The sequence below is a fragment of the Vicugna pacos genome, chromosome 31, assembly GCF_048564905.1.
Source record: "Vicugna pacos chromosome 31, VicPac4, whole genome shotgun sequence".
In the NCBI taxonomy this organism is placed as follows: Eukaryota; Metazoa; Chordata; class Mammalia; order Artiodactyla; family Camelidae; genus Vicugna; species Vicugna pacos.
In genome coordinates, this window is record NC_133017.1 from 23,576,419 (window position 1) to 23,600,386 (window position 23,968).

The 23,968-nt window shown below is 41.8% G+C and overlaps 1 non-coding gene across 1 annotated transcript; it reads right to left on the reverse strand.

The window, feature by feature from the left end:
• Positions 1 to 23,482: 23,482 nt before the first annotated feature.
• Positions 23,483 to 23,554, reverse strand: TRNAA-GGC (transfer RNA alanine (anticodon GGC)). The gene has a single exon. It is a non-coding gene; the product is annotated as a tRNA-Ala (tRNA).
• Between the last annotated feature and the right edge of the window lie 414 nt (positions 23,555 to 23,968).

A 23,968-nucleotide genomic window follows, 5' to 3' on the forward strand; every position in this document is an offset into this window, starting at 1 on the left:
CTTCAAAAGATAAATGATTTCATTCAGGTCTGTCTTCAGAGAGAGAATTATATCAACCTGCGATGAGGGTCAAAGCACAAGTATCACTGTTTAAAAATAAAGGGTTTTGAAGTCATATGAGTACTAGGTAATATAAAGAACCATTGTGAGTGACTTCCACAAGTAGAAAAACAAGTCTGTCTAGGAAAGAATTTTCTCTCTCCATCTGGATGAGTCCCACAAAGAACTCAGTCTTCTGCAGTTATTCACTTTGAAGTAATGTGTTTGCAATTATTTATTTCTGGGAAATCTCCAGAAAACCACTGCCCAATTGAAATTTCTGTGGTGATAGAAAAGTGTTCTGTCCCTGATGTCCAGCACGGCAGCCCCCACTCATGTGGTCAGGGAGCCCCTAAAATGTGCCTAGTGGACCGAAGAACTGAACTTTTAATTTCAGCCAGTTGTGACCAGCGGCTACAATACCAGATGTTTTTCTGAGTGATCAAAATTTGGGTTTTTTTCCTTTTGTTTTTATTTTTAAGGAAGACAGTAACAGCAAAATTTGAGGACTGAAAAGAACCAATTCTCCCATAGGGAAAAACCCAGTTGCACTAATTTTTTTCAAAACTGAATTTTCCAGTTTTAGTATAGACAAATTTTAAAAGAGCACCTCAATCATCTATAATTTTTAGGCAATATATGTTATGGGATTCTAATTAATGTACCTAAATCCAAAGGTAATATTAACTATTTCTTACTGATCAGACACTTGCTGAATACCAGAAAACCAAGTGTCTTACTTTTTGTTCACATCTCCACATTTTCACTGCAAGCAATTGTTTCATGGAGGCTAATTTTGGCTTAAGGACACTTTCTTTTTTAAACTGTAGGTTTGGTAGAACTCATTAAATTCTCAGGTGGATATCAAAATGTCCTATTCTTTCCCAAATATTTTACCTTGCAATTGGTATTAGTTTTATCATTACTAGAATTTTCATCGTTCAGTTAACAGTGAGCCTTAGAACTTGCAGAATACTGTGTTTGGAATCACCATATGGGATAAGGTACTGATTTTTCAAAACATATGTGCTCTATGAATATGCATGGACTGTCAAGTTTTAATCCATAGCCTCTAGCTCCCTGATGAATAGAACATGTTCTGGTTTTTGGAGATGCGTGAACAGCAAAGAGGCTTCTCATGAAGTATCACGGGTTCTTGGGCAACTCTCCCAACAGGGGTGCTCTACCTGCATCTGGTGCCTGCCCAGCCCACCAGTCCTCGGGGATCACCCTCCATCACCATGATCAGTGATCCATCCGCATCTGGTACCTGCCCAGCCCACTAGTCCTCGGGGATCACCCTCCATCACCATGATCAGTGCTCCACCTGCAGCTGGTACCTGCCCAGCCCACCAGTCCTCGGGGATCACCCTCCATCACCATGATCAGTGCTCCAGCTGCATCTGGTACCTGCCCAGCCCACCAGTCCTCGGGGATCACCCTCCATCACCATGATCAGTGCTCCACCCGCATCTGGTGCCTGCCCAGCCCACCAGTCCTCGGGGATCACCCTCCATCACCATGACCTCTAGACCCTGACCACTCTCTTTCCAGCTCTGCCCCAATGACCTCACTCATTTACTCATCTCTGCCTGGGATGACCTTTCTTCTCTTTAAGGACACTACTTAATCCTGTCCCCCGGCATTGAGACTTACTCTTTATTCTAGCTCATGAAATTCTTCCTCAAGTGGACCCTTGTTACCAAACAAAAATTTTTGTGCCCAACACACAGTCTGGCCAAACAAACTGAAACCTCAGAGTTTGGAGCAGGGAAAGGTTTATTGCAAGGCGAAGCAAGGAGAACGGGCAGCTCATGCTCAGAAACTGGAACTCTCTGGTCATTTTCAGGAAAAGCGTTTTATAGACAAGATTGGACTGAGGGCTGCAGGGTGTGTGACTTTCTTCCAATTGGTTGGTGGCGAGGTAACAGGGTGGTGTTCCAGGACTCCAGTGCTCAGCCTGAAGTTGCTCCCTTCACCTGGGAGGGGGCCTTGGCTCCTGCAGAAGAGCTCAAAGATATTGTTATGCATATTCCTTAGGGAGGCACCAGGGCCCTGCCGAGGCTGCAGGATTGTTTCCTGACGCTTCCTCTCTTACCTCTGCATCCCCTCCCTTCTCTGATTAGCAACTGCTTGAATCTGCCCTTAGGGAACTCAGAGAAGAACAAGGAGGCTGAATGAAGCCCATTTCCTACAAAAGGGAAACGGGGGACAGAAAGGACTTGTACCAGGGAGGACCCCACAGGGTCCTACTCCGTTTCACCCTGGCTGGCTCCTTTCACCATTCAGGTTTTAAATCAAACAGCAGCCCCTCTGTGCGGCGTCCCTGATTCCCTGATTAACACTCTCTCTCCATCCCAACGGTCTGCCTTATCACGCCTTCTTGTCGTGCTGTCCACGCTCAAGAATGATCGTGTTGGGACATCTGTCCTCATGTTTACTGGCATCTCTCCCGAGTGCTGTCCGCCGTGTAGACCAAACTTAGCAGAACTACTACCACATAGTTGGTGCCCAGGAAATAGCTCATTAAACTAAGATGCATTAAATTCTAACTCATCACCCTCCAAAATAACTGATATTTTCCAAGTTAACTTCTCAGATATGTCCTCCTTAGCCCATGAGACAAACCTCTCACTGGAATTCTACGTGGTACCTGCGGGGAGACGGGTGGAAGGAATCATGGCGCACAGACCCTTCCTGGAAGGGATAAAAGAGGTCATTACTTCCAGCCTCCCCACTGGCGTTGACCGAGTGCCACACGAGTACTGATGCTTGGGAGGTTTAAACATGGAATTCATTAAAGATGCAAATGCCCTTTCACGGCGCGTCTTCTCAGGCTCTCCGTTAAGCTCTGAAAAGGAGGTGATGGAGAAGGTAAGACACGATTCCTGTCCTCGGGGAAGCCTGCCTGTTAGCTTCAGTTGCTCCTAATTAAGAAAAACAGATAAAGCTTGAGTTTTTTTTTTTTTTTTTTTAAATGAGGGGCTAACGGGGAAAGGTAAGAAAGAAATTGCAAAAGACTAATTTTGCCCACTTGGCTATTTTGTCCAAAATTGGCCCAGTGGAACATAATATATGTGTAAGGACTGTGCCAAAGTAAATGGCTCACACAGTGAGCATTTCTAAGAAGGATAATGGCTCACTCCATCAATTTTATTATAAAAGTGTCTCCTTCCAGGGCATTTCAGAGACAAATCTTGAGCAAGCAGTGCGATCGGAAGTGCACTTTGATCTATAAGATCTTATCGTTCTGTAGCTCGGTAAGATCTATAATTAAACACGGAGGTTTTTAGCCATCGCACACTGTTCATGTGGAGCCTGTTAGGCATCAGATTGATTCAAGGAGGTGTGCCATCTCTCTTCTCAGTGTTTCTACACGAGACTGGTTTTCTCCAACATTGCAGAGCTGGGTGGGCTGTAACTCGAAATGAAAACACTGACAATGCTTTCACTGCTTTTTAACATTAAATATTCCAGGTAGAGCTGGAGTATTGAAAGGTAACTCCTCTGTGGTTCCCTTGCCACTGAAGGAGTGCTCCTTTTGCAGATTTTGAGTTTTGAATTTATTTGAAAGGTCTTAATTGTGTTTGAGATAGATGTGTCTTATGCACAACCTGAATTGACCGAGAGAGTCCTAGAACTAGGTTGACATTTTGAGCCGAACACTGTACCTCAAATATTACATTAAAGCTAGAATAATAGCCAACACTCTCAGCTGCTTGGGTGCAGGGTTTGGCATCTCACAGGTCACCTGCTCACAGCCTCGGGGCACAGTTTACAGGATTCTGGCAAATCTTTCCCCCCTCGCTTATAAGTTGGACCCATTAGGGGAGCCTCGGTAGCCCCCAGGAGGTTTATCAGCATCCTGCACAGTCAAAAGGCAGGTCAAGGGTGATGAGGAGCCTCAGATCCCTTTACTTCCTGTAGAGCTCACTGCTCTGTGCCTCCTTCCCCGAGCAGCCCCCTGGGCTCTTCCTGTAAAGCCAAGTATGGCCAAGCCAAGGCTGATTCTCAGGAGTGATGAGATCTTCAGAGATGGTGAGTTTTTAGGGCCCTTCTGGCCAAATGTGATCTACTCATAAGCCTAGGAAGCAGCACTAGATTCTTCGGGGAAAGGAGTAATGCCTTTTAAGATTGGAAAGTCTGGATCAGAATTCCTACCCCACCTCTTCTGCTCTTCCAACTCCAGGTTCAATTCACTTAATCTTTTTGAGCTTCTATTTCTCTGATAATGGAGATACTAAGGGTTGTTCCAAGTCCTTCATCTAAGAGAATACACTTAAGTATTGTGTAAACAGAGCACACTGTAAGACCACAGATGACTGCCTTCACAAGTCTATTCAGAATGAGGCAAGATAGAAAGAAAAAAGACATGCACACCAATGTTCATAGAAGCACCATTTACAACAGCCAAGACACGAAGTGACCTAAGTGTCCATCAGCAGATGACTGGATAAAGAAGCTGTGGTATAGCTATACAATGGAATATGACTCAGCCATAAACAAGAATGAAATAACGCCATTTGCAGCAACATGGATGGACCTAGAGATTATCATACTAAGTGAAGTCAGTCAAATAGAGAAAGTTAAATATTATATATCATTTATATGTGGAATCTAAAAAAATAGTACAAGTGAACTTATTTGCAAAACAGAAACAGACTCATAGACATAGAAAACAAACTTATGGTCACCAAAGGGGAAGGGGAGAGGCAGGGATAAACTGGGAGTATGTGACTAACAGATGCACACTACCATACATAAAATAGAGAAACAACAAGGATTTACTGTAGAGCACAGGGAAGTATATTCAATATCTTGTAATAAACTATAACAGACAGGAATCAAAAAATATATAGCTACAGACATGTGTATGTATAACCAAATCACTTTGCTGTACACCTGAAGCAAACACAGTGCTGTAGATTAACTATACTCCAACTTGAAAAAAAAGAGAGAGAAAAGAAAAATATGGAAGGAAAAAATATCTTGCATTACCATTGTTTGCACTCTGATAAATGCACCTGTCTCCCACAATAACCTTAACATGCTATCTGGTTCGCAGAGCATTATTTTTCCTTCAGCCAGAGCTTATTGCTACTAAAACTATATTGCGTAAAATGCATTAGAATGAGGACCTTGAACAACAACCAATTTAGGAAAAAAAAATATTTTATTTCTTCCGTGTTCTTTTAAAGTACCTTTTAAAACACACACTAAGTGATGTTTTGCTTAAATGCATGCAAAATGTGCTCACGGATGGACAACCAACTTGGCGCTGGCACATCCCCAAGACAGCTTCACTGAAGACCAACCTGAACTGGGCACAGAGACGGATTAGAGGGAGCTGCGCTCTGGGGGATGCTCAGGCTGGTGCTGCAGGAGTCTGAGCCAGCATCACGGGGCTCCTGGCCCATGTGGTTCTGCGGGGAATTGCAGCAGATATGTTTGTTGGGAAATCAGGCAATGCTCAGTGGAGGAGGAGGCGGTAAATTTGAGACTTTAACAATAAGGAGCTTAAAAGGGGGTGCCAGGAGAGGAGGGACATTTCCCGCAGAGAGAACCTCCCCGCAAAAACCCCTGGGGTGGAAGGAGGCTGCAGGCTGGCGGAACAGGCAGGACGTTGGGTGAAATTTGGCTGAAATTTAAGAAACAGGATGGTGAGAAGAGAGGAGTCTGGGGATCTGGGTCAGGGCCACACTGTGAGGGGCCCTGAGTGTCAGAGTAAGGGAGCAGTCCCCAGGCAAGGGGCACCCAGGGCGGCTTGGAGTGGGAGCTGGGGGCGAGGGTAGAGGTGGGGCAGGGCAGGGAGGTGAGGCTAAGGGAACTGGAACCGATTTTTACAGACTTAATCGGAAATGAAGTTAATTAATAATCAGAAATGGGATCCAGCAGGACCTCTGACAACTGGAAACCCCAGGCAATGCCCAAGCAGGTATCACAAAGGTACTTACAAAGAGACAGAAGCAATAAATATACTTTCTTAAACATAGGTGTTTACCTAGAGCATGCCACACTGGTTCCCATCCCACCAATGGAATTCCTTTGGGGCAAAAAGTTTCTTTAAATATTTTGAGTCATAGTTTAAATGGAGAATTCAGCTCAGACAGAGAATAATCTCTGAAGACTTGAGTCTCAATATAACAACAATAACCACACATCCTCAAATCTCTGTAGAGAAATTCAACATGTGTGTATTCAAAGATTTAACTAGGAAATCAGTTCCTCTCAGTTCAGAGGTGCCCTGGTGTCTTTAACAGGTAGGGTTTTTTAAGATAGGAGAGCCTGGATACCACTGTGAGCTTCCTTAAGTAATTGGTAAGTATATTTATTTAATTGAAGGATCGAACAGCTTTTGGCAAGGTGAGTCACTGGCCATTTTACTTATTATTACGAGATGTAAGTATGGGGAAAACTTGCCATAGTAACTTTGCACTGAGTTTCGGAGATATTTGGATGCACTTCCTTACAATAAATATAAGCCTTTTCCTGTATCTGAGTTTTCCCTTTGTAGGAACATTAGTAACACGACTGTTGCTGGAGAGTAGTAGCACGATAGCTCCCTGAGGGTCTCTTCCCACACTGCTCAAGCAATTTTTTATTCTATTAAAAAAAATGATATTGAGTTGGAAGTGCTGAAAGGAAGGTAAGCCGTACAGCGTGGATGATTAGGAAGGCTGCTGAAGAACGGAAAAGAGAAGACAGGGTTCAAAGCCAAATAAAAATTTTACTTGCACAGCGGAGATCAAAGTAGGCCCTTCTGAACGTCTCCTTCTGTTTTACAGACACAGCACCGAGGCTTTGCTCTGCTGCTTTCATTGCCCCCGTTTTTTTTTTTTTTTCCTTTCCACCTCACAGCTACTTCTGGGCAACTGCCCTGACTTTGAGTTTTTTCCAGAATTTATCTCTTCCACAGCATCCACAGGATTCCTCCACAAGCTTTGCATCTGTGTTACTGAGCGCAGAGGACCCACTGAAGAGAGTTTAACCCACTCTGCAAGCTTCTTTTCTTTGATTTCCTTCCTTCACGATATTGTAGCATCATTTGTTGCTGACTTTGCATTCTCACGCAATTTTAGCATGAGGGGAGGATCTTAACAGGTGACACCGAAGAGAAAAGAACAAGGTAAATAAATCTATTGATAATGCACCTTAAGACGCATTAGGGAGTTAGGGATCATCTATAAGCTGAACCACATAAAACGTCATCGTGCAAGTCACGTGGGTTGGATACTGGCGATTTCACGTGGTTCAACCTGCAAACACCCCTGGGTCTCCCTTCCGGCTGTTCCCTTTGTAATCAAAGGGAAGGAGTAACTCACTTGTGATCACGTGACTCCCTAGGCATCACCTTGGGGACAAGGTCCCACTGTGCCTTAGCCAGTGGCTCGTCCACACCACAACGTGGTCGGAGACAAGGACGAGTGTCAGGAATGACTGAACAAGAGAAGACGACGGTTGTTCATTCTTCAACTAACACTACACGGGATGTTGAGCATACCGTTCGATGTCTCCTGCCAATACTCATTAAGCTGGGCTTACACAGAGCATTAATGTTACAAGCTCAGAATAACACATAACCTGTGGGAAATGTACTTATTATAAAAACTGAGTGACTGGATCATGTATGTCCTGTTCATTCTGCCCTAGCAGGCTGCCTGGTCCTCTTCCCCACTCCCTTCTTTCCGCACTCTGCTTGAAACCCCATGAAAGTCTCTTCTTCAACTGAAATTCAGTGATGTCTCACCCACCACCCCCATCTCCCTCTCCCTGTTTTGTTTTGTTTTGTTTTAGTGGGGAGGTAACTAGGTTTAATATTTTTATTTATTTATTTAATTTAAGTGGAGGTGCTGGGGATTGAACCCGGGGCCTCGTGCATGCTACGCATGTGCTCTAGCACTGAGCTCCACCCTCCCCACTACCCTCTCACTCCTGAAGACCACTCACTCCTTATCTCAAGAGAGCGACCCACGTTCATCACTGCTGAGTTTACCATCTGGCCTCCATCCTGTCAGGGCTGGTGAAGGATGTGTGAAGGGCCCAAGGCTTTGTCCTACTTACAAATTAGCAAGTACCCTACAACTGTTTATGGATGCTGCTGGAAGACCTAAGACTCCTGCGTCAAAGACAAAGAACTCCTTACTCCTGGAAAAAACAGTAGCATTATGTGTAGGCTCCCCGTGGGGCCCATCACTCCCAGGATGGGTGCCGGGTCCTCTGCAGGCTGCATCACATGAAAGGAACAAACACTGACCTTGGGGGGGGTTCCCTGCTCCTACTGTGGGCAGAAGCAAGCCTGCTCTTTCTCTCGGGGGACACAGAACCTCATCTCTCTGGGTCGTTGCTGAAAGCACAGCCGGCCTGCATGCAGGTCAGCTGGGACCCTGAATTCTTGGGCCGCCCGGCAAGCACAGGCAGGGTTGCTTGGAGTCCACGACAGTTTCTCCTTGCAAGTCTTGAGGGCTTTCAGTGGTCAGAGAACCAAACAGAAGCGCTGTTTAGTTCTTTACAAAAAGAAAATTCTCACAAAAACAAGATTTTTTTAAATTGAGGTAATTTGGTTTATGACAGTATTTAAGTTTCAGTGGTACATTATAATTCAACTTCCGGATACACTGTAGCATCCAACGTCAAGGATTTTTTTTTTTAATTTTCTATTTTGCCCTTCAATGGTATTTTGAATATTTTTTCATAGATATCTTGGAAATTTCCTATTAATTTTTTGTGTTATATATATAACTGATATATATAAATATTATATTCTATTCTAATATTATATTTATTTTAAAAATTGCTTTAATAGGAAGAAACTTTCCTGAATTCTCTCAGTATTTATTGTTTTTAGGATATGATTTTGCTTTTTCAGAAAACAAATTCTTTCTAATAGCATAAGAATGTGAAAATGAAGGAGACAGACAGTAATATTAATAATAATATTACAATGCTTAAGAAAGGAACAGATTGAAAACTCATAGTGTGTCCGACACTGAGCACAGCTATTTCAATCAATTTTCTCATTGAATCCCCACAAAAATTATATCCATTTGATAGATGAGGAAATTAGAGTTTGCAGAAATTGAATTGCCCAAATTCAGTTTGTAACCAGTTTTTCTTTTCAAAGCCTGATCTGTATGATTCTCAGGGCCCAGCCCAGGCGATAATGTGGTCTGAAAACTGTGCTTTTATCTTTTCTGTGATACTTAAGAAATCGTATGTATTGGTCCCAAGCCAAATTAATTTTTAAAAATCCATCAATAAAAGCAAGCTGCTAAAAGATTAACTTAAATAAAGCACCTAGCAAAGAGTTTAAAAGAACACAATCCAATCAAATAAAATGTATTGAGTGCCCACGGGCATTTGCATTTTCTACAAAATACACCACACAGTGTTTCTGAGAGAGAAAAAAAAAAAAAACACCCATACTTCAGGGAGCCTGCTGAGGCACCTACTACTTTTCACAGAGAATATTCACTAGTGAAATGTTTTAGATAAAAGCTGACGTCCAGAATCTGAGCGCTGTTGGCCTGAAGGCAGCGCACATGGCCAGCATCTGGTCCTTGGTTTCTTCCTGGGTCTGTGTCCTTCCTGAAAAGCCTGTCTGTGCCGGGGGCCTCGCGGAAGGTGCATAGGTCACAGGGACATTGTTAATGGACTCAGAAAGGCTCCACATGCGCTCGGCCCTGTAAGAGCTCAGACAGGCATGAATCTGAAAGCGAAACTGAAGGGCCCAGGGACCTAGAGGAGAGACGTTCACAGCTGGAAAGACTTCTCTCCACTGGAGTAAAAGGGGACCTTTTTTCCAAGCTGGTGGCAGGGAGAGAGGTGGGGCAGAAGTTGTCCGATGACTGATGGACAGTCCAGAGAGGCTCGGAACCCCTGCCATTCAGAGTGAGACGCACGTAGGAAACCACGTGCAACGGCACAGGGCTCACGCCGGGGCTCAGAGCCGGAACAACCAACAGGCACACACTTTAACCGAGGGCTTCTTTGTTCTGGAGTCAGCATTCCCCATTCCTTTCACCATCAAGCCAGACTGAGAAGCTGAGAAGCTAAGCTCACGCACAGTTAATTGTGTGTACTAGTCAGCGCTCTCCAGAGAAACAGAACGAGTCAGATGCATATATACACATGATATATTCCTGAATACACGTATGTATATACATATATTTTCTTATATATGTAAAGGAGATTTTTTACAAGGAATTGGCTCGCCTGACTATGGAGGCTGAGAGGTCCCACGGTCTGCATGTGCAAGCCGGGGGGGTCCCAGGAGAGCTAGCGGTGTGATTCCATTCTGAGAGCCAGGAGAACCAATGGTACGTCTCCATCTGAGGGCAGAGATGGATGCCCCAACTCAGCAGTCAGGTAGAGAGTGAATTCAACCTTCCTCTGACTTTTCATTCCATTCAAGCCCTCCATGGATTAGATGACGCCCACCCACACTGGGAAGGGCCATCTGCTTTGCAAGTACGCTGATTTAAATACCAATTTCACCTGGAAACACCTTCACAGACTTACCCAGGATAATGTTTAATCAGGGAACCCCGTGGCCCAGTCAAGTCGACACATAAAATTAACCACCACAGTTATATAAGTAGCTTTTTAAAATGCAGAATATAGCCAGAAGTGTTTCAATGCAATTAAACTCCAATTTCATTTACTGATCTATTACAATCAGTAAATGATCGTAAAGAGTGCTCAGGGGACCTCCTGATGTCACACAGTGTATGTTTAAAACAAGATGTAGTCAACTTACCTTGAAACTATTTCAGGTAGGAGTGTCTAGAAATAATTATTGACAAAAAAGCATAAAAAAATTCCAGAGTCACCATTTTGTAAGGCAGATCTTGATCATTTGAGGTCTCCCCACTTCAGCGACCACTCATTAGGTTAAAAAAAATCACAGTTATATTCTTTTGATGAGCATGACTTGGGTTTGCTGTACTGATTTTACTACATATTTAAACTTCTGCTTCCTGAGAATTCCTGTCTTACCCTCATGATCACAGGTAACGATTCAATTTACTTAGCTTTGGTTAACTTTGCAAAGCAAGTGATTAGGAACCAGGACGACAGAACTAATAAGCCATGCTGTGGAGCTGGTGATGTTGGCTGTGGCACCCACACCAGCCCCTGTAGACAGGCTGGTTTGGGGGGAACGTCTGAGAACCTCCCCTTTCTGCAGCTTCCCCCTGGGATGTGGGATCTGGGAGCTCTTTGTGCTGTTGTCTGAGTCAGCAGCTCATTAGGCACAAGAGCAAGGTCCCTCAGAAGCCCCAAAGGGCACAAATGGACAGGAACTCTGCTACAGCAATTTAGGGTCCTCGACTTGAAATAACTGTTCTGTATTCAAATGATCAAATGCATCATGAGATGTCTCTCAAATGAGCTTCTCTCTCCCCATAACACCAAACTGGCTTTGTTTTTAGTTGAATATCTACTGTCTGCCCTTATATTTAGCTGCACTTTTTCTCATCACAATTTGATGTCCCCTTACAACAAAACTCAGGGCCAGATGAGCTGCCCATTTACAAGAAGTAATCTTCATTCTTTTAAATCTGCACTCAACTTACCTCTCATTGTTACTATTTTAAATTATGGGGTATTTCAAACCAACCCCCAAAGAGCAGAGTGCTAGCATGTGTTCATGTTTTGGATCTTTTAAAAAATAAATTAAACATTGCAGATATAGCTAAAAACTGTTTCTTGTCTTTTCTGTTTCCAATTTTTTTCTGTCATTTTGTTAATTCTAAATCTTTATAACTGCTTCCATAGTTTTCCCAGACACTGAAACGTTTTGTGTCTCTTTTAATATAGTAACAAGGTTCATTCTGGTAAAAATCATCACTTTCTATTATTTTCTTGTTGGCAAGTCATTTTTTAAAAACTTACAAATGATTTACTAATAATATTGAGTTTTGTTCCAGGAACCTATTGGTTTATATGTCTCCAAGGCTAAAAATCAATGAAAGAAAATTTTTAATGAAATATCTTTTAATTATTATAAAAGGGAAAAAAAAGTTGGCCTCTTACAGGAGAACTCCATTCTCCTGGAGAAGGTAGATTGAGGCAGCGAAGCTAAAAGCAGGTGGCCCCATTACAAATTCAATCCAAGATAGGAAAGAATTGGTGAAGGATCTCTATTTACACTTTTTGATAAAGGCCTTGAGCTGAGAAGACGCCCAACAGAGACACTTGCCAGGGCCAAGGAACGAGAGCAGCTTTAGAACTGCTCCTGGAAGGATGCGAACGAGAGGAGGGAAGGGGGATTTCAGGGAGAGGGAACAGCACAGGCAAATACCCAGGGATATGAGGAAGCTTCTCTTAAGCTCTGAGAATTAGTTCTGAAGGAAAGACCGGGAGGCAAATCAAGAGTCCGTTCCCTACAAAGTAAGTAACATAACAGACACGTACCAGTGATGGTAAGTCAAGAAAATCACCTTAACATAAAAAATCCTGCTGATTTTTTATCTGAACTTACTAGACTTGAGAAAGTGCACATTTTTGTTCCATTTGAAACACTCTCATTCAATGTTTAAGTAACTCTGGCCTGCACTGCCAGAGTTATCACTCTGGTTTTGTTTTGTTTTTTTCTGGGTTGCATGAACTTTATTGCATTTGGCTTTCCACGTAACAGATGGATGGCATGTTTTGGCTTTAACCTTCTCAAATTCTGAAAAAGAGCACATCCTGAAATATATGTGCTGATAGGCAATGAACGGAAATGTCACTTGCAGACTCACTTCAATGAACAACCTTTAGAAAGGAGTGAACACGTGAAATTGCTCTGTGTTTCACGGCTTCCAAAGCCTCCCTCTCTTATCCAATATGATTCCTGCTTGGGTCCCACAGAAAAATGCCAGACATTGGCAATGTTTTTTCCCCCTGAGCAAATAAGATGCTGGTTTTATTTTTAAACTATGAATTTAGTAATTCTTTAAAAAAAAAAAACTTGTAAGCGTGATGAAGCCCCCATGTAAATAAACAAAAGAGACACTGTGGGTTTCAAGCAGAGCTTTGATCCGGGAAACACTGAGGGTTCATAGCCCTCAAACTTGCCAATCAATTAGATGTGATGGTGCAGGAAGAGGACAGAGTTAGTTCCCCCCCCCCAACTCAAATTCAGTTCCTGGTTAAAAGAATTAGACCTGGTTCCTGGTTACATCTTTGCCGCTATGGTTGTGTGCATGATTCAAAACTCTAAGGATGTAGTAACCTGTAACGAAAAAGAATATGAAAAGGAATCTACATATGTATATGTATGACTGAAACATTGCTCTCTACAGCAGAAATTAACAAAACATTGTAAACTGACTATACTTCAATTGAAAAAAAATGAAAAAGAAATTCAGGGATGGACTGTGAATGCCGATCAGTCATGCGGTCCAGCCCTTCCCCCTCCTCCTGTCTCCTGCACCCACTTGACCTGCGCATGACCCTGCCGAGTGGCACCAGGCTGCAGGAGACCCTCTGCCCCATGTGTGTCATCTTGGCAGTTGTCTGGGCTTCGTCCCTGATTCTGACCCTAACCTCCAGCTTCGTGGGATTTATCTAGGACCTCATCCTTGCAGCTGCATCTTCTAGACGCCAGTCCTCACTCCCTGCCTGGACCACCCTGCCCCTCTGCTTTTCTTCTGAGTCTGCAAGGCTGTTTTCTTTCTTACTTTCTCAGGTCTTTTGTCTTTAAAAAAAAAAAAAAAACCCTGTTCATTCCAGCAGAGTGACTTCAGTTCCCCCACTCAGACCTGGTATCCTGTCCCTCCTCTTGGTTTCTGGGGACATCCCAGAACTTGACAGTACTCTCATCCCCTCTCTCTAAAATATGTTCCCACTGGCTGCGACCCTCTTTTGTTTATTTGGGTCTCTCAGGACTCACAGGCCCCACCCACTTTGACATCTGATGTATCTGCCAGGCCTGGGCCACTGATAAGCAGTCTAGCACCTGCTCCACATCTGGGAAGAGCTGAGACTGAATTAAACCAGCACACACACCTGTCCATCACTTTCTGCTATTAGCCTGACAAGAATATACGGGTATCTGGTAACATATTTCACTGCCAGTTACTACACGATGCCTTATACGAGTTTAAGCCAATTCCCTCATCAAGTCCCTTCCGCATCAGGTTTGAAGAGCAGGTGTCCGGGGCCCCCCTACTGTCAGAACTGACCCTGGGGCCCTGGGACCGGCCAGGCTGAGGTGATTTCCAGGAGCCCCGCCCGAGTGGAGCTGGTGTACCTGCTGACCCCTGAGCTCCGGGAGACGGGAGACAGCAGAGGCAGCGCATGAAGGGAAGCTGCAGATGGAAATCCAGCCGGGCTGTCCTCCTGAGACATCCCGTACAGGGTGAGATACGGGGCGATGCAAGAGAAATGAGGCAAATCACAGGCAAGTGAGAGGGCTCCTAGCCGAGGCCAGGAAGCAGAGTCCTGAGACAGATTCGCTGAGTTGTAGACACAGGCGTTTAGAGTCTGAGACTGAGAACTTTCCGAGGAGTTGGTTGAGAGGAAATGAGCAATACCCGGACCCAGCAGAACCTCCCCAAACACCATCCACATGATGCGAAACTGCAAGGTCTTCCTAGTGACTTCAGTGCCGGCTGTTCACCTCAGATGTCATATCTCTGGTAAATGCAGAACCAGACTTTCCTAAGATCTGGTGTAACCCTGAATTCTAATGTCTACTTTCTCATTTTTCAGAAGCAGAGATTCTGTTGTATGTAACAACCTGGGTTAATTTCAAAAACATTATATCAAGGGAAAAAAAACAGACAGAATATTTATACACTGAATAGTTCTATACCACGGTAGAGGGAGCTGGTTGGAAAGAGGAATGAGAAATATTTTGTGGTGAGGGATGAGTTCTATCTCTTGATTGCAAAAGTGGTTAACAGGTGCACACATTTGTCAAAATTCACATATACATGTACTTACATTGAGTGATTTTCATTGTGTGTAAATTATGATTTAATAAAGTTGATTTTAATACTGCTCAACAAAATATTTTCAGGGAATCTTAAGCTCAAAACACCTATTTAGAAATTATATACACAATATTGAGGTGGACAGCTTTAGAATTATTTCAGATTGAACTTTCTTTTTTTTCCTTCAGGCAAATTTATATTCCCAACCAATTGATGTATTTTGTTTCTATCTACAAGTACAAAGTAAAAAAGAAATAGCAATTACCCATTTATTAGTACTGCTATAAGGAAGTGATATTTGAATTACACACTAGAATTCTCTTAAGACTGTTCATTTTGTAGGAAGTATAGTTTGTCACAGGGACTGGCTCATTTCTTGACTGTCGCACAGACATAAACTTGGGTGAGACGGTGAGTCAGGAAGGAAATGAGATTACAGAGGAATGTGAGCTGAGTGAATCCATTTTCTTCCGAGTAGTGAAAAAATGAATCCATTCTAAACAGTCTTAAAAACCAATAAGCAAACAATTCTCATTTTACTAATGAAACCATATGGGTCCATTTGCACATGTGCTGACTGTTAAAGGTTCATCAAGATTATCTGCACAAGTGATTGAATATTATTTGCTCTGATTCAACTGATATTTAAAAATTTAATTCCAGCAATCACATGTTTTGAAAAAATCTGATTTTTAAAAAATGGGCCAAGGATCTGAATGGGCATTTCTCAAAAGAAGAGATACAATCTTAAAAGACTGAGTATACATATAAAAATAGATTTTTAAAAAAGGTTTCTGCTGTAGAGAACAGGGAACTATGTTTAATATCTTATAATAACCTTGAATGAAAAAGAATATGAAAACAAATATATGTATGTATATGCATGACCGGGACATCGTGCTGCGCACCAGACATTGTAACTGATGGTACTTCAATTAAAAACAAAAAAAAAAGACTGAGTGTTGTGAAATCGGAAACAAGAGGAGTCAGCTTAAAATTCTCTTTGATTACGATGCTCAGATTAGAGGTAGCATTACAGAAATCACAGAATTTTAGGGGGTGTGGGGGTATAGCTCAGTGGTAGAATGTGTTTAGCACATGTGAGGTCCTGGGTTCAATCCTCAGTACCTCCATTAAATAGAAAAATCACAGAATTTTAAAACTTAAATTTATTCTAAAGAGGATTTTATTATAAAATGCTATGTCCCTGAGGATATTTTAATTAGTTATACACACACACACTCACAAACACACACGCTGCTAAATGCATTTTGACTATGCAAGCGCCAGGCTGACCCCAGGCAACCGTTTCCACCTCGTGACGGGTTTAGAAACAGACTTTTCCTATGATTGTGAAAATTCGCCCTGGCTGTCAAATAACTATAAATTATTGATTTTTACTTGCCTGAAACTTGACATTTTCTGAGTTGGCAAACTGAATCTGCTCTAATTCCTTTATTCATCAGATGAAGAATAGCCAGTGTGTTTAAGAGGCTTACCTAAGGGGATGCAGCTCAGACCAAAACCCCAGTCTTGGGATTTCATTTTCCTTTGTCTTCCTCCTAAATTTTGTCATCCTAATTCAGAATTTCAGAGCTATAATGTACTGCTAATAATATTCTGTTTTGGAGCGTGCTGCCGCTTACAAGTTTTGGGAATAGTGATGGAATAGTGATGGTGAGTCACACGTCAAGGCCACATTTTCCCTGCTACATGATGCTGCTCGAGCAACAGTTACCATCTTGCCACTCAAGAAAGACAGCCATCATGTCCACACATTTCCCTCACCAGAAGACGCTCTTCCTATGGGGCATGAGACTCTCATTTCCCACCTCCCATATTCTTTCATGTATTCTATCTTATTCTTGGGAATTTTTTAAAAAACACATGCCCAAAAAAACCCCTCTGAAATAAAAACCTACCTCTCTACTTCAGCCTATTTATTTAGCATATGTTATATACTGAATATGTACACGCAGATTGAACAACCATGCCAATAGTTTATTGTATAAAAATCTAATTTCTACATTTTTAAAATTATGTTAAAAGTATTTTCACTGGTTCCAATTCCTTAGTGAATTAATACAAAAAAAATTTGATTTAGTGATCAGAATTTACAAAGACTATCTGATGTCAATGGGCATCTTGTTTTATGCACAGTTGTTAACTAAATGCAATTATGCAAGATTTTAAACACTGTCAAAGTTTTTAAATTACTTATTAATATTTTACCAAATTAAAATCTTACCATATAAAATTCTACCTGTTGTCAATGTTATTTTGTGCTGATTATTTCTACCAAGTGTAATTTTTTGTATTGTAGTATTGCTGTTTTTAAGATTTCCAAGCTAAATGATTCCTCAGTTATATTTTTACATGTAACCTATTCGTCCCCCTCAGCATGGGTTTTGCTGATTACTTCAAACATAATAGCTACTAGGCAAAGGACAAAAGTTTTAGATGTAATTATCATCACATTTTCATGATAGGCATTCCAGACTTTTTGAGAAATAATTATCATCTGGCTTAATAAAATTTTAAAGATTCTCCTGGATTCATTTCAAGAAATGCCATACTTTGGGGCATTTTCTATTGAACAGTTCAGTAATCCTGTTCTATCCAATCTGCTCTTAAAACTATCCATTTTGTTCTTAATTTTAGGTATTACATTTTTCAATCATAAGCTACAGGTTTTACATCTATATAATGTCTCATTCTTTGATAAAATCCTCCATCCATTCATTTTTATGTCTTTTCCTCTATTTTCTTCAGCATATTAATCATAATTATTTAGAGGTCCTGTCCGCTAAGGTTATTTTCTGGGTCATCTATTGGATTTTTCCTACCATCTGTCCTTTTTTCTTGTGGATTTTAGCCACACCTTTTTTGCATGTCTTGTAATCTTTAGTTGCATGTCACACATTTTGGATGAAAGGACCTTTGAATACCTAGACGGTGCCTTCTGTTACATACTCATTTCTTCTATCAGGCGGAAACTATGAGTGGCTGGTTACTTCCATCCAAGTAGTAAATTTCAGCTTGGGCAGGATTTAGTGTCTCTCTCCTTTATCCCTCTTCCTAAGGCAGGGTCCTCAACAGCTTCCAGCTGAAAGACTGTTAGCTCTTCCAAACGCTGTTGCCCTAAAGTGGAAACTCTAGGATTAAACTGTACATGCCCTAAAATACAACACAAAGGATGGGTTTAAAAGAGACTCGTTTTTGCCCTTTAAAGATGTCAGCTTAGTCTATCAGCCAACAGCTGGACCTCCAATTTTAGATTGGGGATGAAAGAGCTAGAAAGAGGACTGTCCCCATCCTGAAAATGAGAAAAAAAAAAAGGCTGTAAAACTAGAAGCCAACTAACTTTCATGAGAGAACTGAGGTCACAGCTGATGGACAGACACTGCAGGGAGGGCAGTGCCAGAACACTTGCTTCCCTGAGACACAAGTCGCCAAACACCATCTTAACAGGTAGAAATATCAAACATGACATCTTTAACAAATGGTTGAAGCAGGGAGAGTGCGAAGCCCCTGGGGGTCACTGATATGAGGGCGGGATGGCAGCCTCTGGCAGTCTGTGCCTCTAGAAACCCCACCAGACAACCACAGGGAAGAGGGGGAGGGTGCCGAGACAGGTGCTGGCGGCCAGAGGGAATGGCGGCCCACTGTCAGAACTCCAGCCAGACCCCCCCACCCCCCGTATTTATCCTGAAGAACAAAAGTCTTAATTTAAAGGAGGAGGATCAGTTAAACCTGCTGTTTGGGGAGCCAGGGGAAGGCAATGGCGGCCACCATTGGAAATTACCCAGATCCATCTTCCCCATCTTCCGAGTGAATAAAAGCCTCAGCCTGCAGAGGGAGGAGTGGCCAAGCCATCGGCTGAGGAGGCTGATGGAAGTTCTCTGAAGCTGGAGGAGGGAAAGAACACTAGTGAGGTCCACACCGCCAAGACCCAGATGCAGAATGACTGTTTAAAACCGAGCTTTAATTAAGCAATCAGAGAATTTAATGATCGTCCAGCCTCCATCCCCAGCACCGCGCTAACCAGCCTGGAATAAAAACATCAGTGGGATACAGCAGAGCGCGCGACATCATTGGTCTTCAGGGAAATGCAAATTAAAATCACAATGAGATGCCAGCGTTAGAGCTACTAAAATTAAAACAGTAAAATGGCAACGCTAAATACTGGTGCGTATGCAGAACAGGCATTCTCATTCATTGCTCACGTGAATACAAAATGGCTCAGCCACTTCGGAAGAGAGTTTCTTATAAAATTAAACATATGCTTACCTCACAACCCAGCAGTCTCACTCCTAGGCACTTACTCAAGTTAACTGAAAAATTAGATTCACACAATAACGGCTCTTACGTGAATGTTTCTAACTGCCGTACATAGTTGCCTAAAGTCATGATCAATCAGGATATCCTTGAGCAGACTAACCAGGAGGAGAGACTAACCCACCTGCGGCACACCTGCACGATGGAATACTGCTCAGAAATGGGAAACAGTGGGTTGCTGATTCACATAATAACACGGATGAATCCGAAATACGTTTTGCTAAGTGTCAAAACGTCTCCCAAGTTCTGTTTCTCGGCAGATGCCTTCTGACAAAGGCACAGACTATGTCCCAGTAACGCACAGCTGCGCTCCGCAGTGCCACTTCACCACTCTAGGGCTTCCTTCTCAGGTCTGCTTTCCTTTCGGGGTCTTTTCACCTTCACCACAACGGAGGACGTGGAGAAATATTTTTCCTCCTGTTTTTGTTTCCCTTAAGAATCCTGAGACTAGTGGTGATTTTACTCTGCCTTTGGGAACTTTTTAGAATATGCCTTTAACCTTTCATGTAGCAATCAGCAAATGTCTTCTAGCAAAAAGTGTCCATATGTTTGAAGTCCCCAGAGTCTCCAGCGCCCTGTGACTGCTAACATGTTTGTGAGTCTTTCTTTTCTCCAGCAACAGCCCAACCCTTTGCTTAGCCAAACTCTGACAACAAGGGAAACAGCTGACTACCGTCAGTTCCCTGCTGGAAACTTTTGCCCTCTGAAACTTGAGTTCATTCACCGCTGTTGCTTCCGTATATCTCTGACGCCTTTAAACACGTAATTTTTTCAACACATAATACATAATTTGCTCTACTTTTCCTGGTTGTTAGTCTTGGGGCCACTGGTCTGCCACGACCGACTGCATTCCACTCTCAGCCAGGAACAGACAGTTCTCCCTTAATTATTTTCAAGAAAGGCTAATTTTTACATCAAAACATGGAGCCCATCTTTTGATTACAGTATCGTTTCCACGTTTTCCCAATGATTTGCAGCTACTAATTCTTTAAAAAAAAAAACCAAAACACGCTAAAGAAATTCCCTCTGATTCTTCTCAAATACTTCTAAGGTTATTTTTTTGTTTGTGTGTTTCTTGGTTTTGTTTTTTAATTTTTTCTTGAAGTGTAATTGATTTACAATACTAGTTTCAGGTGTACAGCAAAGTGATTCAGTTACACATGTACATATATACATACATACATATTTTTTCTTTTTCAGATTCTTTCCCATTATATGTGATTACAGGAAACTGAATACAGTTCCCTGTGCTCTGCAGTAGGTCCTTGGTGTAATTCTGAGGCTATTCTTATTTTTTGTTATTCTTTAGTTAGAGATGGAGACTTGAAGTGGACTAACTTCTCTTCTGCTCTATTTCCTGGACTTCCCATATTTCTCTCCAACTGCAGTCCTTCTGTCCTGGGCACAGGGAGGAGGGGTTTGAGAGCACAGTAACTGTCTCTTCCTAGACACGGTTTCAAAAGCCACATCCAAAATGTGCTCCTTGTCATCTGTCCAGCCTGAGAGTCTGGTTCTATAAGTAAATTATTACTTTTTTTTTTAGACTTTTTATAAAAAATAGAAATCATGGTTGTTTTCATTTTGGACATGGAATATACAGAAATTTTACGAGGTAAAAATGACTCCCAAATTGATTGAATGTTTCTTGTATGATTTTACTGGAGTGAGCAGGTTCAACGCATGGTAAATAACAGCTTGGAAAAATTAAATATTTAGTAAAATACATTTTGCTCATATGTAAAGTGCTACCTGAAAGTTAGATTCCACAAAATACACACTGAAATATAAAGAAAATGTTTTTTAATTAATAATTTTTCAAAAGAAAATCATTTTGAGAAGTTGATTGCTCAAATGGCATTCTAGTGCTTCCGAATAATTAATCAACCTATTGATTCATACAATGAATATTTATTGAATGCTTTCTTTAGTACCTCGGTTGACACTGTGCCGTTCAGAAATCCCAATTAATGGAGAATCCTAGTTGATGGAAAACATGATTAGTGGTTATTTATTAATGCATTTTGAAAATGGCATAGAAAATTCTCTAGATGAGCTAAATAATGGGAAATGAGATAAAGTGAGAAGAAACAGGATATTAAAAGTATAATATGAGCTGCTCACAATTCCGATTATCTCTGTTAACGTGCTAGAGAAGATAATAAAAGTTCAAATCATTTATCTATTTTATATATCCTATACACTGATTAGTAAAAGATTGGTAGTTTAAAAGCAAATAAATAACATAAATACAATAGTACAGGGAAATATATTCAGTATCTTGTAGTAGCTTGTGGTGAAAAAGAATATGAAAATGAATATATGCATATTCATGTATGACTGAAGAACTGCTGTGCATCAGAAACTGACACAACATTGTAAACTGACTATAACTCAATACAAAAATTTGGATCAATAATAACATATTTTGTTGTCTATACGAACATTTTTTTAAGCTATGAAGCATAAAAAAATTATGCCTTTATATTTACTCTAAGACAGACCATAAAATCCTTAGCAAATGGGAAGATAAAACCATTTGTGTGTTCATTACTTAAAACTGTGGCAGGTAGGAGTCCAAACTGTGAGATGCTCGGATGGTTCCCTGGGTAGAACAAATCTCGCAAGCTGGAGGGCACTAATGAGCTGGAGACTTGTTTCAGCAACAGCAAACATGAATGAGATTTGAAATAGTGAAGCGGGCTACGTCTCCCCAAGATGCAATCAATACAGAATCATTTCCTTACACCTCTATATTCTTCACACGACACCAGCATCACCTGACTTTCAGTTATTCCTGACTCAGTAATGCCTGCATGTTGCTGGACGATAATAAATCCTCATCACCAGCAGCAGGTGTATTCAGCCTGTTCTCACAGTCGAGTGAAACAGATTTGGGTCCGGATACAAATATTGCCTCTGGAAAACCTATCAAATGGGATCGGGGGTCACGCTCCAGTGTTGCAGTTTACTAATGATGACATATTGGACAGTGCAGTCTGAGAACACTAGCAGCGAAACGCCCTGGATGAGAGTTTATTCACATGGGTTATGAGGTGCTGGAAGGTCGGGAAATTTGAAATAACAGAATTTCCTCCTCTATTTATTTAAAAAAGTAACCCTTTCTAACTGTACTAATTATATTTCTAACTGCAGTAATTATATACTAAATATATCATTGTTGAACTATAATAATTTTTAAACTATTAAACGAATATAATTTTCTAATTCTGTCATTCATGCTTATCACAAAATATTTGGAAAATATAAAAAGGATTTAAAAGGAAATGTATGTCCTTTGAAAACCCAACTCCCATGAACGAGGCTAATGTTTTACTACATTTACTTCCAAAGTGTTTCGAGTTCATATCTTCACTGTTTCAGTACAGAAGTCTACACTGAGCATATTCATAATCAGTGACACCGAGGTCTCAGCGTGACAGTGACTTGATTTCGTGCAGGTGGGCCTCTGTGTTAGCTGGAGGAACTGGGGGGGGGGACGTCTTAGAAGAACGTCTGTCCCAATCCTGCCTTGCCTGAGCGCCTGGATGAAGAACAAGCTCTTGGAGTGCAGTGAGGACACTACGCTGAGCACCCAGCTCTCAGCGAAGGACGTAGGGGCGCCACCTGCTGGCGCTCCTGGTTCTCACACTCTGGGTTTCCCTTCGGTGGGCACTTCAGCCACTGATGTGAAGTTGCCTCCGCTGTCTTGGAAAACTGCCAAGTTGGGTCAGAGCACATTATTCTAACCAGGAGAGTTTCGGGACACTCAACAAATGGCGAGCCAGGGAACACAGCCTTCAGATTTCTCCTCATAACATTCAAGGCAGAGTCAGCGGGCCCGTGCCCCCAGCCGTCTGCTCTCCCACCTCTCTCCTCACCCCTGCCTCTGCTCCTGCCACCGAAGGGGGCTCTCCCTGCCCCTCCTGGGGCTCAGGCGGGTTCCCTCCTCCTGGGGGGGCCACCTCTCGATGGCAGACCTACCTCCAAGGTCGCTCAATGCTGGGAGTCTAATTCGTGTTCATTCAACTGGTTCTTTTTTATTTAGTGAGTCAAAATCGATCAGTTCTGAGAACTAAAGCATTCTTGTGGTCAGCACGCATTGATCAGTGTAGGGCGGACACTCCTGATTTCTAGAACATAGACTCAGTATATATATATATATATATATATAATTTATACCTTAATGGAGGTGCTGGGCATTGAACCCAGGACCTTGTGCATGCCAAGCACACACCCTACCACTGAGCTACACCCCCAACCCACTCCCTTTTATTTCCACATGTGATGTTTAGTCTCCTTTCCTTAGCACTCAAGTCAAAAGAGTAACAGAAATAAGATACATTTGCTTTACACAGGTTTAAAGAGATTTGAGTGATGTTTGTGGAGAGCTTCACAAATTTGACTTCCTCATAATGATTTTTCCAAAGTAGAGTAAATTAATACATAATACATGATTTCTGTTGTCCTTTTTATGTCAGTAATTCAGCAGTCTCCTTTATCAAGAAGAATAACCTCACATTTTAAGTTTATCGGAACGTTTGGACCTTTTTAAAGAAGTTAAATATGGAGCACTTGATTTGCTCCATAAATGTTAAGCCAATAACAGTAATCTTCAATTTCCCACTTCAGAAAAATTCAGGTTTAAAATGCTGCTTGTTTTAGTATTTGTA